Raw genomic sequence first — 19,618 nt, forward strand, 5'->3', positions numbered from 1 at the left:
GATTGGCAGAACGCAGTCAGTACTCGTGGACGGAATGAAATCCGATGAAGTACCTGTCACATCAGGTGTCCCTCAAGGCTCAGTCCTTGGCCCGCTCTTATTCCTATTATACATAAATGATCTACCTCAGTCCTTACAATCACAAGTCAGGTTATTTGCAGATGACACCGCAGTTTACCTCACAATCTCTAAAGAACAAGACTGCATCACACTACAGCAGGACCTCCAGAAACTAGAAACTTGGGAGCACGTCTGGGAGGTGGAGTTCAATCCCAGCAAATGTCAGGTCATGAACATAACAAAAAACAGAAAGAAATTTACACATAACTACATTTTACACAGTCAAATCCTGGAAGTGGTCTCCAGTGCAAAGTACCTAGGGGTAGATATAGCAAATGATCTCTCCTGGAACACACATGTAGATAGAATCACAAACAATGCAAACAAATCACTGGGTTTCCTACCCAGAAACCTCCCGGTCAAAAACCAAAATATTAAAGAAACCTCCTACAAGACTCTAGTTAGGCCACAACTAGAGTATGCCTCTACGGTATGGTCACCACACACACAAAGAAACATACATAAAATAGAAATGGTGCAAAGAAGAGCTGCCAGGTGGGTAAAGGGTCAATATTCATATTATGATAGTGTAACAAACATGTTAAATGATCTCAGTCGGCAGACACTCGAGGACAGACGGACAATTGCTAGACTTTTCATGTTTTACAAAATCGTTCATGGTTACGTAGCTATTCCAGTCCCTCTGTATCTAGTACAGCCATTGAGACGAACACGTCATATGCACGACCACTCCCTTAGGCAGATCCATACAAACATTAATGTTTTTAAGTTCTCTTTCTTTCCATACACCGTTACCCTATGGAATCAACTGCCACCCCTGATCGTTAATCAGCCTGATCCTGAACATTTCAGACATTGCCTGCTGCACAGTAAATGGGCCAAATGTGTTAGCATCAAAGTCAAAAATTAAAGTTAAAGATTTCTTACCTGTTAAGCCTTTTTCATGAAGTTATATGTTTTAACTTCATGAAAAAGTAAAATAATACATAACTTTTTGCTGATTTTTGTTTTTATACATCATTTTCTATCAGTGGTTGGGAAAGGGGACGGATGTTACATGGGAATGTAAAAAGCTTGTTTCTGAAGCTGTTTACTGTCATTAAGATGAGAAAATTCACCAAATCAATAAACCAGTACATCTTTACAAGAAACTTATAAAAAATTTGCCAAAAATTGAAAAAAAAAATTTTTTTGTTATTTTACCTGTCGAAGCAGAGAAGGAAAAAAACAGCCATACTTATATTTTTCCTGTTACCATTTATAATATTATACTTAATTGGATAACAACCTTTTAAATGAAGACACAAAAACATAAGTTATTAAACATTTAAGTTTTTTATATATTTCTTTTTTATTTAGGCTTCAAAACTAGTAAACAGAAACTGATGGCAAAGGGGGACGGACCTTACATTATGAGGGGACGGACATTACACTAATTATATACATTTGTTTTTCAAGCTTTAATGTGGCTCTACTGAATAAAAACAGATTCTGTTAATGTTAAACCTATCTAGATGAATGAAAAATGATACAAAGTAATAAAATAAAAAGAAATATGCTGAGTCTTAAAATATGGAGGGAAAAAGAAAACAGTATTTTTTAATCAGGAAATTGATAGTGTTAGTCCTATGTATTCACTGAAAGGTGTTTCTAAATTTTCATTATTATGCTAATGTCATTCAATAAAAGATATGTGTGTGGTAATGGTACATCTTTAACTGCTAGAGTTAAGTAAATTAGGATGGACCTTACAAATTCACCATAATTTCTAACAATTTTTTTCTCTCAAAAACTATGTTGAACCATAAAACAAAACGAAACAGAACAAAATGAGAAAACGTATTAAAATACAAATGTATTTCTTTTCATGAACATGTAAATGATATGTATCATATACTATCATACACTTTTAAGATAGTGACAGTAATCATCATCTCAGCACAAGAAGGGGATAAGGGCTCTGACATCAAACACTTTTTTAACCGAGGTGAGGAGGATCATTTTGTTTCACTTTGAATTTCACAGATACCACTATAAATCATACTGATATACATAGATTAAGAAAAATCCCTTAAGTATGTAATCTGAAAGTAATGCTGAAAATACATTTAGATAGACAGTATTTTCTATTCCCCCGTTTTGGGGATTGAAGGAAGGATCCATTAGGAGGGGAAAATATGTTGTAATGACAAATACTATTTGGATCCTTAATGCGAGTTTGAAAAAAAAAAATACCCTGGACCCTGTACAACAGTTGGTACATATACTTAAAATATCTGTGATTCATTGCCATTTTGTTTATGAAATGATCATAATTTAGAAAAAAAAATTATTCAATTTAAGGGTCTACACAACCATATGGCCATCATCACTGGCATGAGCCTGGATCATAAAATTAGTTCAACTTAAAAGAATTTCACACATTTAGTCCCACTCCTAATCTGCATATGACAGCAAGCTCCTCCCCTTTCTCGGTTTTTCAAAAGAAATCACTTTGTATATACAAGGTTCATTAACGAGTCAGTGTTTTTACAAGGACTAGGTATGGATCCAGAAATGTATAAACAGGGTCCAGTTTTTATGGCACCTTGTATAACGCTTAAGTTTTCCCAAAGTATGTGTTTATACAAGACTCGTTATGAGGGTAAGTGTTGTTTTTAGAATCTTACAAGGATCCAGAGATATATACATGTATAAACTGGGCCCAGTTAAGTGGATCCATTTTATCAGTTTTGTATATTTTTCTCATGTTGTTTTTATAGCCAACTGTTGTTCCAGCAGGGGTCTCGTTACATACATTGTGACATATTATTCTTTTGAATAATGTCCTCATATTTGTAAATAAATGCTTCATTTGAGACTGATTTAACACACAGCATCTTTATTTATCAATATATAACCTTCAAAAAGTTACTGATGGATAACAAAATCAGAATATATGAAATATTCAATTATCACAATTTTTGTAACATCCGTCCCTTTTCTGTAACGTCCGTCCCCCTATTTTTCAGATGAAGATGATACAACATCATAATAATCTAAATGAATGTTTTTATATATTTATTACTTATTGATGCATGTCCTGTCAAACAGGAGTTAATTTCATTTAAATTTCCTCACATAGCATAAAAAACAAAGATTTTTGCTCTAATTTTCAGGTTTTTTCTAGTTTTCAATTTAAAATCCTCAAAAGTATGGGAAAAAAATTTTTTTAACATTGATTTTGATAATTTCATACCTTTTACATACTCTTGTGAAATAATAGTATCAGATATTACCATCAAAACATGAAAACACTGCATTTTGTACAAGATTAAGAAAAGCATATATAGGGGGACGGACATTACAGGGACGGACGTTACACATAACTTTTGATATTTCGTCATTTTTTTCCCAGCAAGGCTGCAGATCTATTTATTTTTCAATTTTCATGATAGGTATGTCATTAAGCATATATGAAAGTAATTAATATCAATATATTCATATTCAATTATAAAATAATAGTGGGGGACGGACGTTACACTTTTTTTCACGCAAATGGTTTTTTGGGTGCTTAAATGGACTTTTTTACTAAAATGTCCATTGATAAGTGCTGCAAGCATTTTTTTCATATTCTACAAATACATAGTAAGACAGTGAGCAAAAAAAATATTTTGAATATGTAAAATTAAGACATTTTGTGTTCAATTCAAAATTTAGCATTTTTGTTAAAAACAGTGGTGTTACATAAGTCACTCTTTATTATCATATTCATAACAAGAGCTGTCAGAGGACAGCAACGCTCGACTATTCAACAGCCTTGTGAATTGAATGAATATAAAAGTCGAAAAAGGGGCATAATTTTGTAAAAATGGGAAAAAGAGTTAAGGAACCTTCACAGTGTTTATCAGCTCATGACAGTTAACAAGTGTGAAAAGTTTCAATCCATTCCCATTAGTGGATACTGAGATACCAGCTTACATACAAAAACTTAACCAAAAACTGCTAAGTCAGAAAAAGGGGCATAATTTTGAAAAAATGCAAAGTAGAGTTATGGGACCTGCACATTGCATGTCAAATTATGACAGTGAACAAGTGTGTGAAGTTTCAATCCATTCCCATTTGTGGGTACTGAGATACCAGCTTACATACAAAACCTTAACCAAGAATTTCTAAGTCGAAAAAGGGGCATAATTTTGTAAAAAGGAAAAATAGAGTTATGGAACCTGTGCAATGTAGGTCAGTTTATCACAGTGAATAAGTGTGTGAAGTTTCAATCCATTCCCACAAGTGGTTACTGAGATACCAGCTTACATACAAAACCTTAACCAAATCGGGATGCGGACGCCGATGCTGACGCCGATGCCGACGCATGGGTGAGTCCAATAGCTCACTATTCTTTGAATAGTCGAGCTAAAAATGTAACGACTTCAGTGATCATCAATGTTATACATCATTTTAAATCTAATAAAATTATCTGTTTAAAGGTATTCAAATCAAACTTATATTTTGTTATTTGAAAATACTGTAGCATTTTTTGAAAAGTGTAAAAATCCAATGCTAACGCATTACATGAAAAAACGACCTATTTTCAGCCATAAAATGGCTTTCAAATTTTTTTTTTGGTTGATTATGTGATTTTTTTTACTGCAGCATTTGAATACTAATAAGACACATTGAAAACAGTTTTAACAAAACTTGAAACAGATGTTCCTCTATAAATAAAATACAGTTACATGTTTTTTGAAAAAATTGGCCCATTTACTGTGCAGCAGGCAACATGCTGTTAACGCATCCCACTACTATTAAGTGACTACACCCTGTTTTATCCTGATTTTACTCTTGTTAATACAGTTTTATCTTGCACTATCTTCCTTTTGACATCTTACTGTCATTCTTTTAACTTTTATTCTGGCACAGACGAGCATCTGCTAGTTATACCCGAAAGGGGCGTCAAGCAGTATGCCCTTTTCCTGTATCTTCGTGCCCCCTACGTATTCCCCCATTTAAATCCCAAAATTAGGCAAAATACATTCAAAAATGTATATATGATATTGAAGATAAACCTTTTATCTTTATCATGCAAACTTTTTTGTTTGGATATCCTAAACAGTCATTGTGAAATCTCACGATGTTTCCACCATGTGTGTAACCTAAGTCATGGCTGCCATTTTCCTATATCATCGTGCCACTTGTGTTATTTGGGTCGCTTATGTCATTCAAGCATGGAAATTTTCCCCTTTGATGAAATTAGGTTAGGAGAATTGGCAATGACCTTGGAATGAAACTGTCATAAGTTTTGGAAATGAAAATTTGGATATTTTAAAAATAATTGCATTGTACTTGGTTTCTTTGTAAGCAGCTACACATTTTTAATGATAGATATTTAATTAATGTGGATTAAAGGCAAACGACATGTTTTTTATGCATTTTGCCTTCTTTGTTTACGAAATACCATGTGCTTATTATGTTAACACAATTTAGTGACGTCAGAGCTTTTGCATGAACTAGCAGCGCGTGTAAATGACAGAGGCACGAAGATATAGGAAGGCACGAAGATACAGGAATTGGGGATATACATACATACATACTGGGAATAAAATCAACCCCTTAGGCCCCCCTAGAATATGAGAAAACAGGATACGTATTGTCCATATATTTACAGAATGTTCAAAAAAATGACAAAATCCTAGTCCAGATAATGGCCTCATTAAAAAAAAATTTACTGATACAGTGAACTCGCCTATTCCGAACCAGTCTGTAAATTGACTGAATTCCAAGCTTTTAAGCAGCCGTCGCGCACACATCAAGAAAAACCGTAAGCTATGTTTTGGTTTTATATCTAATGCATTAAACTTATAATTCATTGCTGGTAAATGTTCAAGTTATTCTTACATAATCCACATTTGCAACATTGTCCAAATGCTATATTTTTTCTTATGTGGAAATTTGACGAATGTAAACAAAAATGTCAGATTCAAGAAGCGCTTGCGTTCTAGTTGTTTAACGAAATGAAACGAAAGGGAGATTAAAAAGAAGGAAATTTTACGCTCTTTCCAGTCATATATCCCACATTAAAATCAACTTGACCATTAAGATCCCTAAAGAGGAAATATAGATGGCATACATTGTACCTATTCCGAATCACACATGTTCAGTTCTGTTCTGTTGCATGTTGTTTAAGGATTGCAGAAAAAATGCCGATTCAATGTGTCCAAAATATCAATTTATGTTATTTTTTTTACCCATAGCCAGATGTTAAAGAAAAAGGCGGAGATATTATTATACCATGTCATTATTTTATTCACACGAAGGACAAGTCCGCCCGCATGGCTGTTTTAAAACAGCATATTTCAATAATGCCAGAGAAGGATGTCATGCCTGTCATTTTTGTCATTTAATTGGCCTTAAATGCGATTATTTCTATTCCTAACATAAAATAATTTCAGTTTTTGCTTCAAGATGGTAGTTTTATGTTGTTGTGGATAGTAATAAGAAAACCATTTCCGTTCATTTGTGGTGATTCGGAATAGGCGAGTATGACACGGATTACGCACAGTACCAGTCTGATCAAATACAGAAATCTGTTACAAACAATGTTTTGTTTTGAATTTCTTTTCACTTTATTTTGATCGTGACATATTTGTCCAGTATTAATAATGAAATTTATATTTTAAATACCGTATAAACTTGACGAAGTAAAACGATAAAAAATTAAAAACTGGTTAGGAAATGGCAAGTTCGCTGTACATGCGTGGTGGGGGGGACAACTTATTTTGTCGTTTCAGGACCACAGCGTTCGACACTAACGGGAGTCCGAGAGTCCGAGACTCCTTAAATTTGCCTCGGACTCCAAGATTTTGAGATCTGGCAGTCCGACGGACTCCTTAAAATTATGAGTAGCCAAAAATATATATTCCAAAAACATCGTTTCCTGATATAAAATAAGTATTATTTGACACTCCGTGAACGGTGGAAGGCGTGTCTACAGATCGATCGATATGGTAATCGTCGCGCACATCTCCCGGGTAAGTATTATTTGACACCCCGTGAACGGTGGAAGGCGTGTCTACAGATAGTCAAATGTATATCGATCTATATGGTAATCGTCGCGCGCATCTCCCTCAGTGGTGGTCAAATAAACTTACAGATGACTGTCGTACAGTTTCTACTTGAAATCGCCCAGACGCTTATTAAAAACCAACAATTCTAAAAATAACCAGTCCACATTACCGGTGTAATTGTAAAATAGTACGCGTTGTACAACTTGCAAATGTAAACAGAGGTCAAAGTGTCAATAAATATAACGCTGTCAAATACTACATTTTACAAGCCATGGAGCGTTTTGTAACCGGGTACACGCCACCCCAGCCAAAAAAGCAGAAAATCACTGAAAAGGAAAAGCAAAAAGAGTATGAAAGTAAGAGGGAACGGACATTTCAGTCATGGGAGAAAAATTATACATGATTGACATTTGACAATAATAAACAAGAAATGAAATGCAATGTGTGTACCAAGTACGATAAATTTGGAAGTTTTGTCACTGGCTGCTCCAATCTTAGAGTTGAGGCAATCAAAAGGCACAACACCTCCCAGGGGCACTTAGATAATGTAAAAAGAGAACAGGCCAAGAAGCATACCAAATTACAGGAGTCAGCTGCTGGTCGTTCTCTGTTGCAGCTAAATAAATCAATCTTTGACCGTTTATGTAAGCTATTTAGAAATGCCCATATGGTCGGAAAGCTCGGACGTCCTTATACTGACTATGTGACATTATGTTAGCTTGATACTGCCAGGAAGGTCTAATACGGGGAGTAGAAACTCCGTATAAATCAATACATTTATCTGTATTATGCTGTTGTCCATACCTGTAAATATCGACCAGTCGTTAGCGATCGATATTTTGTTTTCGCCACTATCGATTAGCGTGTAATTAGCATATTACCTCATGTTAATCATGGAGCTATAACACTTATTGTTCAAAGGGTTTACCAGTCACATGTTAAGTGGCGATAATTAGATGATCAGAGATTGATCTAAAGGGATTCTGAAGCAAAAACAGCATGCGACTGCATGTGGTGATATGCTTAATTATTACGAATTAACTCGAGCTCACTTCCCTGAAGAAATATTTTACCACATAACTTCAAACCTTTATCAAAGGGCCGATTTTTGTTGGATTTGAATAAAAAAATTGGAAAATAACAGAAAGCTGACACTTTTCTTAATCTTGTAGAACCATAATTATAATTATTGTTTATAATGTCAGATTTCTACATACAGAAACAAACATTCTTCTTGAACGTAGGGAATGTTTCAAACGAAATTGTTGTTTAAACTCCAAAAATTAGTTTAATAAATTTAATCTTAAAACTGATGTGTGAAAAATACAATGTATTTAAATTAAAATAACATTTTTTTTTTTTAAAAGGCCGACAACGAAGTTACATTTAGTATTCCGAACTTTTAGATAAAACTGCAGAAAATCATCTGGGTTTAACACGCATTTAAATGGTGAAGAACAGAGCAATATCATAAACAAATATTTTCAGGCAACAGTTTACAGTTTTGACTTGCTATTTTCATTAAAATGTGTCCTAATTTTTTTGTTCTAAATACTCTGAATCAACAAGGCAAATATCATGTAAAAAACGACATCTTTCTCTCTGGGTAAGACAAGTCTAGATTTAGCCATTTTCACAGGGCGAAAAGTAACATTAATGTAGATATTTTCCATTTAAAAATAGATGCAGGCAATAATTTTATGGCAGAACTTTTGTTTTCAACAAAAAAATCAACAAATGCTTTCCCAGATTTTCACTGAAAGGACGAGTTAAACTGTAAGGCGTAAGTGTTTGAGTAATAGCAGAATAACCTACGACATACGCTTCGATTGGACGACAGCATAAGATAAGATAAATGCCAGTTTCCAGTCCCCGTATCAGTTGTTCGCAAATCTATTGATATTGGCAAGACATACTTGACCGACAAGGCCTGTCAGCATTTCATTGCAGAAGACTGTTGCCAAAAACAAGATAAAGTGTTTAATGATGCACCATTCTTCTCTTTGATCTCTGATGGCTCTACAGATACATCATCACAAGAGGCAGAGATTCTATATGCTAGAACTTCATATCATGGCAAGGTTAGTCTAAATACTAAACAAATTCTAAATAAAATAAATAAACTCATACAAAACATTTTAAATAGAAACATTGAAAATTATTAGAGTCACAGACTCAATGGTCAGGTAATATAACGCAAGTCTCAGACTCGATGTATATTTATGAATTATAATATATGCATGAAATTCCAAAGTATGACAAATTGAAACAAACAATTTTTTTCTAGATATCCACAAACTAAGTGGGAGAATAAATTTAAAATTTACGAAAATAGTTGTTATATTATTTTGGACTCATTGAATTTCAGCTGGACTCAAAGCTTACAAATGTTAGGGAGTCCGGTGGACTCCTTCAGACTAGAAGTTAGTGTCTACTGGACCATATATGACAGGTAAGTCATTTCTCTAGATCTTCTCAATATTTTTCAACGAAACTAAGAAGAATTATTTTGAAATAGGTTTACCTTGAGAATGAATGCATATGTCTTTCTTATTGATCCCGTACCCATCTTTAACTTACAAACGGCGTCCTTTTTTTAAGGGAGGCAACTGCATCATTTGGGCAAAACTTTCGACCTCGCGACGGGTTGCACTAAACTACTGACGACTTAGCTGACGATATAGAATATATAGGAAACTGCTGACCACGTAGGTAAAGAAGGATTATCGGAAACTGCTGACCATATAGATAAAGAAGGAAAATCGATCCACCTTGAGATTGCCTTTAGGGTATTTTACAACATAAAACAAGTGTGAAAGTTTAATATTTTCTTTTATATGAAGTGAAAGTAAATGACAACAAAAATGCAATGTTTAAGATAATTTATTAATGAATTAGCTAGCGTTCTTTAATTAAAATATGTAATATCAAAAACACATAAAATTTCATACATATGGAACATTTTTTATGTTATTCAAATTAAAAATGTGTACATTGTGTTGCAAACATATAATGTAAGACAATACATGTATATTCTATCAGAAAATATAAATCAATTTTGTATCATATCGACAGAAATAATACAATATATTAACACAGATCTCTGTAATTATTGCAATTTTATTTGAAGTTCAAGTATACTGGTAAAAATTTACTAATATTTCTAAAGATTAAACACCATAATTATTACGATATGGCAAACATATAAATTAAATAGAGAGTAATAGGTTAGTGCCTGACTTGATCGCCTAAGTAGGCGGGTAAATTGCAAATACAATAATTTTCTATAGAAATAATTTTCTGCTGTTTTTTTCCGACGAACACTTAAAGTCTGTTTAGTTGTTGGGAATTTCGTCATTTTGTCGTTTTCTATAAGCATGAGATTAAATGTCCTCTTAGTTTATTGGGGTCAAATATGATATCAAAACACAGTTTCTGCCGTTAAATGAGCCACAGCAAATAAACCACAGTCTACTGAAATGTCTTGTTTTTGAAGTGATGGAACTATTATTTCAAAACGCTCTTCATTTTTGCAATTTTGACATTCAATATATACATCACCGGTCAGCATATTTACTCTATATTTAACTGGTCAGCACCTTCTAGCGCTATATGTGAGAAATTGCTGACCACAAAGAAATAGAAGGAATCCGTCCGCACTTTGCGCACATTTAATATATACATGACCAGTCAGCAGTTTCTTCGCAATAAATAAGACATTTCGGCCCAGGCAAACAATTGCGACCCTAAAGTAAAGTTGCAATAGCTGTTCTTCTTTAGTCTAATTAAAACTGACAGAATTTCTAATGACTGTTGCATGCATCAGTAGGCCTGTCCATTTCAAATTTCTATATTAAACTTATATTGTCTTAAATATTGTTAGTCCTGAATATCTATCTCTTTATACCATGATACTGCCTCACACCTCTTACAAGTATTATGGGCAGGGTGCGTGTCGGTGATTAGTACAGCATAAAAGAATAGAAACTGAAAGACAGTTCTTTCAGCAATAGTAAGACTGTGAAAGTGACGAATGTTGTTAGAATGTTAAAAAAGATATAGTATGCCTAGAGCTTTCAAAATTGTGACTTGCGTAGGCATTCTCTGAAGATGGACAACTACCATGTTAAACGTTATCTACTAGGTGCCACAAGAAAGACTTGCCCGTTTGTCACCCTTGAGACACTGTAAACATGAAGTCATTGGTAAATACAGTTGTTGGGCAACGTTGAACCAACTTTAAATTTCTATCTATCTATCTTCCATAACCGTCAAACCCCTTGCGGGGACGTAGGCGTTTTGCGCGTCAAAATCATAAAGAGAAAGAATAAAGTGAAAAAAATTTAGAATGGAAGAAGCTAAAAAATATCTTTGGTGAAATAAAAAGGTTAAAACTTGAGCTTGCAGGATAACTAGCGTAAGACATGTTCAAGGCTGCAAACTGCGGCACTGAACTGCTCTAGGGTAGGGAGGTGGGCGACACTGGGGGGAAGTTGGTTCCAATTTTACACAGTTCTCGGAAAATAAGAAAACTTGTAATAGTCAGTGGTTGCAGTAATTAACCTTTAACTTAGGGAGTGGCCATAGCGGACACATCAGGTCATTGGGGTAAGGTAATGTACGATTGGGATAGCAACCAGATCATGATGAATCTTATAGTAGAGTGATAACCTAGAATCTATACGCCTTAAATCCAGTCGACGAAGGTTTAGGGAGTGTAGCATATCTGTTACACTAGAAGTACGGCCGTAGTCAGTCTTGATCCAACGGGCGGCTCTCCTTTGGACGCTTTCATTTGGTCTATCTGGGTTTGCATACTGAAGAATTGGGCAAAAATCGATTCTGTTATCTTTCCTTGTTTATTGAGATCAACGCTATACCTTGTTGTCTCCCTTCGACCGTCTGCCTAAATATCGATCACTATCGGATATTTTTTAGATCGTTATGGTTCGGCTTTCTCCGCTTATCGTATCACGGGAGGTGCCGATCATAAAAAAACAAGGATTATAGATTAGAGATCTCCTGTAAAAACGTAGTAGAAAGGGTGATTTATTTTACACCAATTTTAAGTACTGGTAAAACAACAACAGCAAATATAGTCATCAACTTGGTTTAATTCTGTTTTTCAATAATGTAAAATACGGAACGGAAAAAAGAAGACACTACGTTATTTATTCTTTTATTTTGCATAGACAAAGAGCTATAAAAAAGTGTTTTATACTTCTTTGGCATAGTATATGAAAATATGATCAACACTATATTATCTTCTTTATATTTTACATTAAAGAAACTGAGACATAAAAACAAATATAAATACACAAAATCATGTATATTAGGCGAGCATAACATACATGTACATGAAACTACTATTATCTTAAAAAATAGAAAGCAGGAGAAAAAATAATTTTAAAAGTGCTTACAAACTTGACAATTTCATTTTCAGTTAATATAAATGGATGTGAAATGCGTTTTTTATTATTATTATTAATCATATTTAACTTGTTAAAATTAATTTTGCTATGTCATGAACATTTGAAAAACATATTGTCACACACTGATGAAAAATGAATAGAAAAACAAACTAGCAAACATACTTGACAATGTAAAAGATATCTTTTTATGACACCAGAGCCTGTTAATTGGAAGTATGACCTATTTGCCCCCGAGCCAGTCATTGTGTAATAAAGTATGTGCGAATCATGACTTCTCAAGGTTTCTCAAAAGGGACTGACTGACTGATTTAATAAATGTCAGATTTTTAAAATAAAAAGTGGAAAACCTAAGAATAAAACAAGCAGACCATAGAAAAAGTTTTTTTTAGAAAAGATTTAGGATAAAGTGACACTAATGTAGTGTAAAGGTTATTCATAATAACTATCACGAATATTTTTAATATATGAACAGGGGATTACAGATTTTTCATATCTTTTAGCGCGTGCTATACCTTCTTGAGATTAGCTTTGCGTACATTCAGTTCAATTCAATTTCGATTTATTGCATAAATACAATGCCTACAGCAAGTGAAAGCATTATATAATATGGAGCAGAGAGAAGTACATAATAATTTTCAGGAGAGACAATAAACCAAAGAGCTATAAAAAAAATAAAAATGTCTTTTATAATTCTTTGAATAAACTAATAAATTAATAGACGACAATTTTTCACAATGTTGTCACAAAACTTCTATACTATAATATTTTCACTCTTAGGCGAACTTTTAACACGTGTTCTATATATCTTTACTTTAATATCGAACAATTAACCTGTATTCAGGAAAAAATACTGTTAATCAAATACAAGTAAATACTCAATCACTGTCCCATTATCTTATGTATCTAACAACATTTGTACTTGTTGTTGAAAATGAAACAAAATATTTATTGTGTATTTAAGTCTCGTTCATTAAACATGTTAAAATTTTCAAAATGCTGTTACGCAGTCACCGAGAAGATTATTATCTGTGTAATAAAAAGACCTGATCGTCCCTAATCCCCTAATAAAAAGGTGTTGATAAGCAATAAACTTGCAAAAAGATGTTAATTGGTAATAAACAACTATCGAAAAGCGCTTTAATATGGCTGTTTCAGAGGCTCCGAAAACAATTTACTCAAATGTTGCATTATATAAATTCTTTATAACACATTTATGGTTAAAACTTAAACTAAGGGGTATAAGTTACAAGTTACAACAAGTTTATTGGCAAAATTCAGCAATATAAAATTGCCTTTGGCCATTTACAAAACATAATACATTATGGCAAAGACAGGTACAAATACAAAAACATTTCATTTGCAATATATACATGTAATAATCACAGAAACAGTTCATTGTTCAAGGGTATTAATACGTATATTCATAGCTTCTTTTATATATTTGGCTATGTTAACTAGTTTAGTTTTATTATTAGTTGACATCAAAGAATAGTATTTCTGTCTACTAGGCCATGATACATTACCTAGATATTTCTTTCTAATATCATGATATTTTGTACAGCATAACATAAAGTGGTATTCAGATTCAATCATATTCTTATTACACAAAGCACATATTCTATTTTCCCTTGGTTTGTTGTTATATCTACCAGTTTCTATGGCTAAGTTGTGTGAGCTAAGTCTTATACGAGTAAACCATTTTCTAAGTTCATCATTTGATAATTTAACAATATAACTTTCAGAACAAAAAGTAGTTTTAAAGTTACAATAAGTATCTAGCTTAGCACTTTCATTTACGGATGCATTCCAATCTTGCATGTATTGATCGAATAATCGTGTCTTAAACATATCAAATTTATGTATATCGACTTTAAAATTAACACGTACATTATGATATCCTAAGTGGTCAATTATAGAGTGTATTCGCGATGTCCAACAATTTGAATTAACGTTATTACACAAGTCAATATAAACTGTATGGATAGGTGAGTTTACATTTTTCATGATTTTAAACCAGAATTTCAGTGCTCTGGACTTACATATTATTGACAAAGGAAACCTTCCAAGTTCCCCATATACAGCACTGTTTGGGGTTTGTTTCTTAACACCCAATATATATTTACAAAAGCGCACGTGGAGTTTATCAACATCCTTCAAATTATACACACCCCAAACCTCGGATCCATATGTCAATATTGGAACTACCATAGTGTCGAATAATTGAAGTTTGGTCTTAACATCTAAATTCACTTTATCAAACAATGATAGTAAATTACTATAGGCTCTTAAAGCTTGATCGTGTAGCGCCTTGACAGCTTCGTTCATAGATCCAGTGCGAGTGAATTTCACACCCAGGTATGTAAAGTGCTCAACCCTTTCAATTATTTCATTGTTTATATAAATATCAGCATAATTATTTTGCCTACGTTTCGAAAATACACATAGCTTAGTTTTACTTACGTTAATTTTTAAACCCCACCTCTCAGAATATTGGTATAGACTATCAATTTGCGCTTGTAAACTAGTAGGATCAGTGGTGAACAAAACAATATCATCTGCAAATAGGATTAAATACATTGATAGAAGTTCAAGATCTTTCTCAGTCAGTGCATGCATATTTATATTATCAACAATATCATTAACAAAAAGTATAAATAACAAGGGAGATAATGGTTCTCCCTGTTTTAACCCAACAGTTACTTCGAAAAAATCCGAAAGTTTCATAGAGCTACATATTTTGACACAAGATTGGACATTATTATATATACATTTAATCATATTGGTCATTTTACTACTAATCCCTGTTTGAATCAGTTTGTGCCAAAGTGCATTCCTATTTACGGTGTCAAAGGCTCTTTGGTAGTCCACAAACAAACACCATAAATTGGATTTTTTGGACAAAACTTTCTGGATAATAGCATGTAATATGAAAATAGCATCAGCCGTAGAACGGCCATCGCGAAAACCATATTGAAAATCATTGTAAGTATGTTCAGCCTCGCACCATTTGTTAATACGATTTCTAAGTAGCAATGAAAAGATTTTTCCAATAACATTAACAAGAGTAATCCCACGATAATTTGCGGGATTATTTCGATCACCTTTTTTGTATATAGGTATGATAACTCCTTTCGACCACACCTCAGGATAAATACAATTATCAAAAATGTGGTTAAACATAGTACATAGATATGGTGAAATAAATGAATTTGAATCAATAAAAAAGTCAGCAACGTTTTGCTCAAAGTCGCAACTTTTATACCTGTTTAGCATCGATATAGTTTTTTGTACTTCCTCTATTGTAATAGTACTATCTAAACATTCAATATATACTGATTCAGACTGAGAAGTCGACACATCATCAGAACTGAGTTGACTATTCACATCATTCGAAAGTTTCGAAAAATAATCTACTAAATCATTTAAACCAATAGTACTTTCACTATTGTTATATTTTTTAAATTTATTTATATATTTCCAGAATTTACGCGGAGATTTTTTACTCATATGCGATATCTTAATTTTTTCAGCTTTGAAAAAATTCAACTTAGCCTTGCGTTTCGTCTTAGCGAATTGAGTTCTACAATTTAAAAAAATTACCTTGTTTTCATGGGACATGTTCGACAAATAATTTCGTTTAGCAGAGTAGAACTCAGATTTAGCTTTTTTACATTCTTCATTAAACCAAAGAGACTTTTTCTTTTTATGTTTACTATCTTTTTTTACTGTTTTACCAAAACAATTGTAAGAAATGTCATGGACCGTGCTAGAGAAGTTATTCATACATTGGTTAATGTCAAGTTCACCAGATAATAATTTTTCATTTAATTCATCAAAAACAGCCTTTTTGTTTGATAACAATTCAAGGAATGCTTCTTTTTTTGAAGTATCCCACACAATTTTATCATAAGTACATGAAGGTTCAGTATTTAGATTGCAAAAACAGTCAATAGAATAGGTCACCGGACAGTGATCAGAAAATTCCGTTACGTCTAAAACACACATATCATTTATAAAACGAAAGTTTTCCGGACTAGTGATTAAATAATCCACCAGACTAGACACTGGTCTGTTTCTCAAAAATGCATGGTAAGTACACTTTCCCCCTTCAAGCCTACCATTAACAATAGCTAAGCTATTTTCCTTGCATAATGTCAGCAATTTTGACCCAAAACTATTTACGATCTTATCTTGATTACGTCTAAAAGGAAGGAACGAACTGATATTGTATTGCGGTATATCAAGAAACCGGTTTAAATGTATGTCACTAATATAATCAGCCAGGTCACCTGTGCGGGAATTCAGGTCACCTTGGAGATACACTTGCCCGAGGTCACTGTATTTACGAATATCATTATTTAACAACTCAAAAAAGTCTGTTTCAAATAGTGATGAATTAGTATTTCGGTACATACTTGAACTTTCAGGAGGAATATAGCATACACAAAAATACGTATCATTATCTACTTTTAAAAAATTACGATCCAGTTTAAACCATATTATACCCCTGTAATCAAGGGAAACCAGTTTTAAATATTGACTGAAACATTTCTTATAGTAAACAATAACTCCACCACTGTGGCGTTTAGATCTCGAGTTAAAATTTGGTCGAGGACAATTGAAATGTTCAAAACCTTCAATTTCGACATCAGTATTCATTGAATTCCATGTTTCTGTCAATAAAAGCAAATCAAAATCTGAAACAAAATTCAAAAAGTCACAGTCTCTCCTTTTAGAATTAATACCCTGGATGTTCCATAATAAAACCCTTAACTGTTCCTTTACAGATTCCTAGTGGAATTTCACGGTTGAAACAGTATCAACTGTATATATTTTCCTGTCAATAAAAAGTTTGTCGTATGAAAGATATGCCTCTTTTCCTGCATTTTTGGCCTTAATCAACGTAGGAATTAATGATTTACGGCGTTCCTGAATTATTTTGGGAAATTGTTCGCTCACACGAATGGGATCTGTGGGGCTAGACCTTTCTGATGAATCGGGCAACTCCGATGCTGCTTTTTTCGCGTTTTCATATCTCTTCACATTTTCAGTTACTTTCTGTTTAATCAGCATTTTGTCGGGGTAGTGGTTAAATTTAACAACTACTGGTCTCGTTTTGGAGCCCAAATATTTACCTATTCTGTGGGCGCGTTCAATTTTAATACACTGGTCGGCATATGGTATTTCCAATGTCTCCGTACAGTATTTTAATACTTTTTCTGCACAATTTTCGGATTTACGCGCTTCTGCAGTTTCGTCTTCAGCAAACCCGAAGAACAACAGGTTATCCCGCATAGAACGGGCTTGTAGATCTATTATGTCTTCATTTACTGAATTCAAGGACTCGCACTCCCTTTTCAGCTTGCCTATGAACTCACGATCAGATTTTAAGGTTTTGCCAATTTCATTTTGCTTGATCTTCAGTTCATCACATATCTGAGAGTCGTAGGCTCGGCTTGCTTCAATCTCATTGATCCTACTGTTCGTGTCAACTACCGACTGTTCAAGGGAGCTAACTCTATTATCAATTAATGCCATTTTGGAAGATAATGTACCCAACTGCTTGTCAATCGAATCGAGCTTTTCTAATCTCTTGTCCATTGAGTTAAGCCGATCCACAACAAATTGTTGAAAAGAATTATCGTTCTGCTGTGCGAACTGAGGTGATGTGGGAACATTGGCAAACTGCTGTAGTGGCGCCATTGGTGGTGCCATCGGTGAAGGAGAGTAAAATCTTCGGGCTGGAGAGGGTAGTTACTCGTCGGTGTGCTCATAGACGTGTTCATGGTATTCATGGGTGGTACATGGCCAGGACCCATTGTGTTCGTATTCATAGTGTTCATAGTGTTCATGTTTTGACCTTGATTTATAACATTAGGTGATTGAGACTTTACCTTTGCGTTTGGTCTCTTTTGAGGTGCATTTGTTCCATTATCCGGAGAAGATAAATTCCTTTTTTTTCTTTCTAGGCATTTAGACACATAATCCCAGAAAATATCACACAAGTTAGTTAGTTTATTTGACCCATATAATTATCGCTCACGAATGTCCACGATCGATCACAACGACCATTGTTATATCCATTGTTATATCCATTGTTCACAGAAAAAAAACAGATAAATTGTTAAATACGCCAACAATCAATAAGTTTCCACTCAAAAGTCACTTATTTGTTTTTATATATCCGTTTTAAAACACAAAAATCCATCTACTATCGATCATATCGTCAAAAACTTAAAATATTTGGTTTCTTTATTGCCTGATAAAATTTCGAACCTGACCGCCATAAGATCACGTGACTGTATAAGTATAATTAAACGAATCTTTAAAATACGAGACGGTGGTTTAGAAAGAAATAAATATAGTTGCAACGTGCATCATGTCTTATATTTTTTTATTTATTAACATGATACGTCAGCATGTTTCCCTGTAACATTTCTTTTGCGGTAAGCTTGTAATTCCCAAAAACTATGGTTCGCCTTAATATAACTGAAATTATTCCCGCACTATTATTATCACTTAATACTATGTAAGTCTATGTTGTAACAATAATATTTTCTGTATCATCGGCAGCTAAACTTCGGGCGGGTTCGTGCGTTTCCGCACGCGTCCGGAAATACCACGGACACGGCAAATAAAGAAATAATACAAATATCACCAACTTTTAAACGTCTAGGGAAGCAAGAAGACATTAAAATAATTTCAAAATAAAAACATATATAAAAAGTTTATTGTCTGTAGAATACTTCAATAGGATAATAAATATTCTCAATATATGAATAAAGTGGCTACATGGAAAAGAATAAGATACGTATCACAGGTTTTTGCTTATTTTATTCAGTAACTATATGCAGTAAACAGAGACTGATAGTGATGTTTTTTAATCGCCAAGGGAAGCATTAATTCTTCATTTTAGATAAATAATTTTTATATCTTTGTAAAGAGAAAAGAATGACGAACACTTCAATAGGATACTAAATATTGTGTGTTCATTTTAATTAAAACAATATTTGTTCAAACATTTTTTCCTTCTTTGTTTCTATTGGAAAATATCAACTAGAT

The 19,618-nt window shown here is 33.4% G+C and overlaps 1 protein-coding gene across 2 annotated transcripts in view; it reads right to left on the reverse strand.

Annotated features, from left to right (window-relative positions):
* The window catches only part of LOC123551195 (zinc finger protein 664-like), a 29,364-nt gene extending 19,596 nt beyond the window's left edge, over positions 1 to 9,768 (reverse strand). For both annotated transcript variants that reach the window (XM_045339932.2, XM_045339931.2), the window contains exon 1: positions 9,649 to 9,768. The gene's annotated coding sequence lies outside the window, so the exon portion shown is untranslated. The remainder of the gene's footprint in view (positions 1 to 9,648) is intronic.
* Positions 9,769 to 19,618: the final 9,850 nt, after the last annotated feature.

The sequence above is a fragment of the Mercenaria mercenaria genome, chromosome 4 (assembly GCF_021730395.1).
Source record: "Mercenaria mercenaria strain notata chromosome 4, MADL_Memer_1, whole genome shotgun sequence".
NCBI classification, from domain to species: domain Eukaryota; kingdom Metazoa; phylum Mollusca; class Bivalvia; order Venerida; family Veneridae; genus Mercenaria; species Mercenaria mercenaria.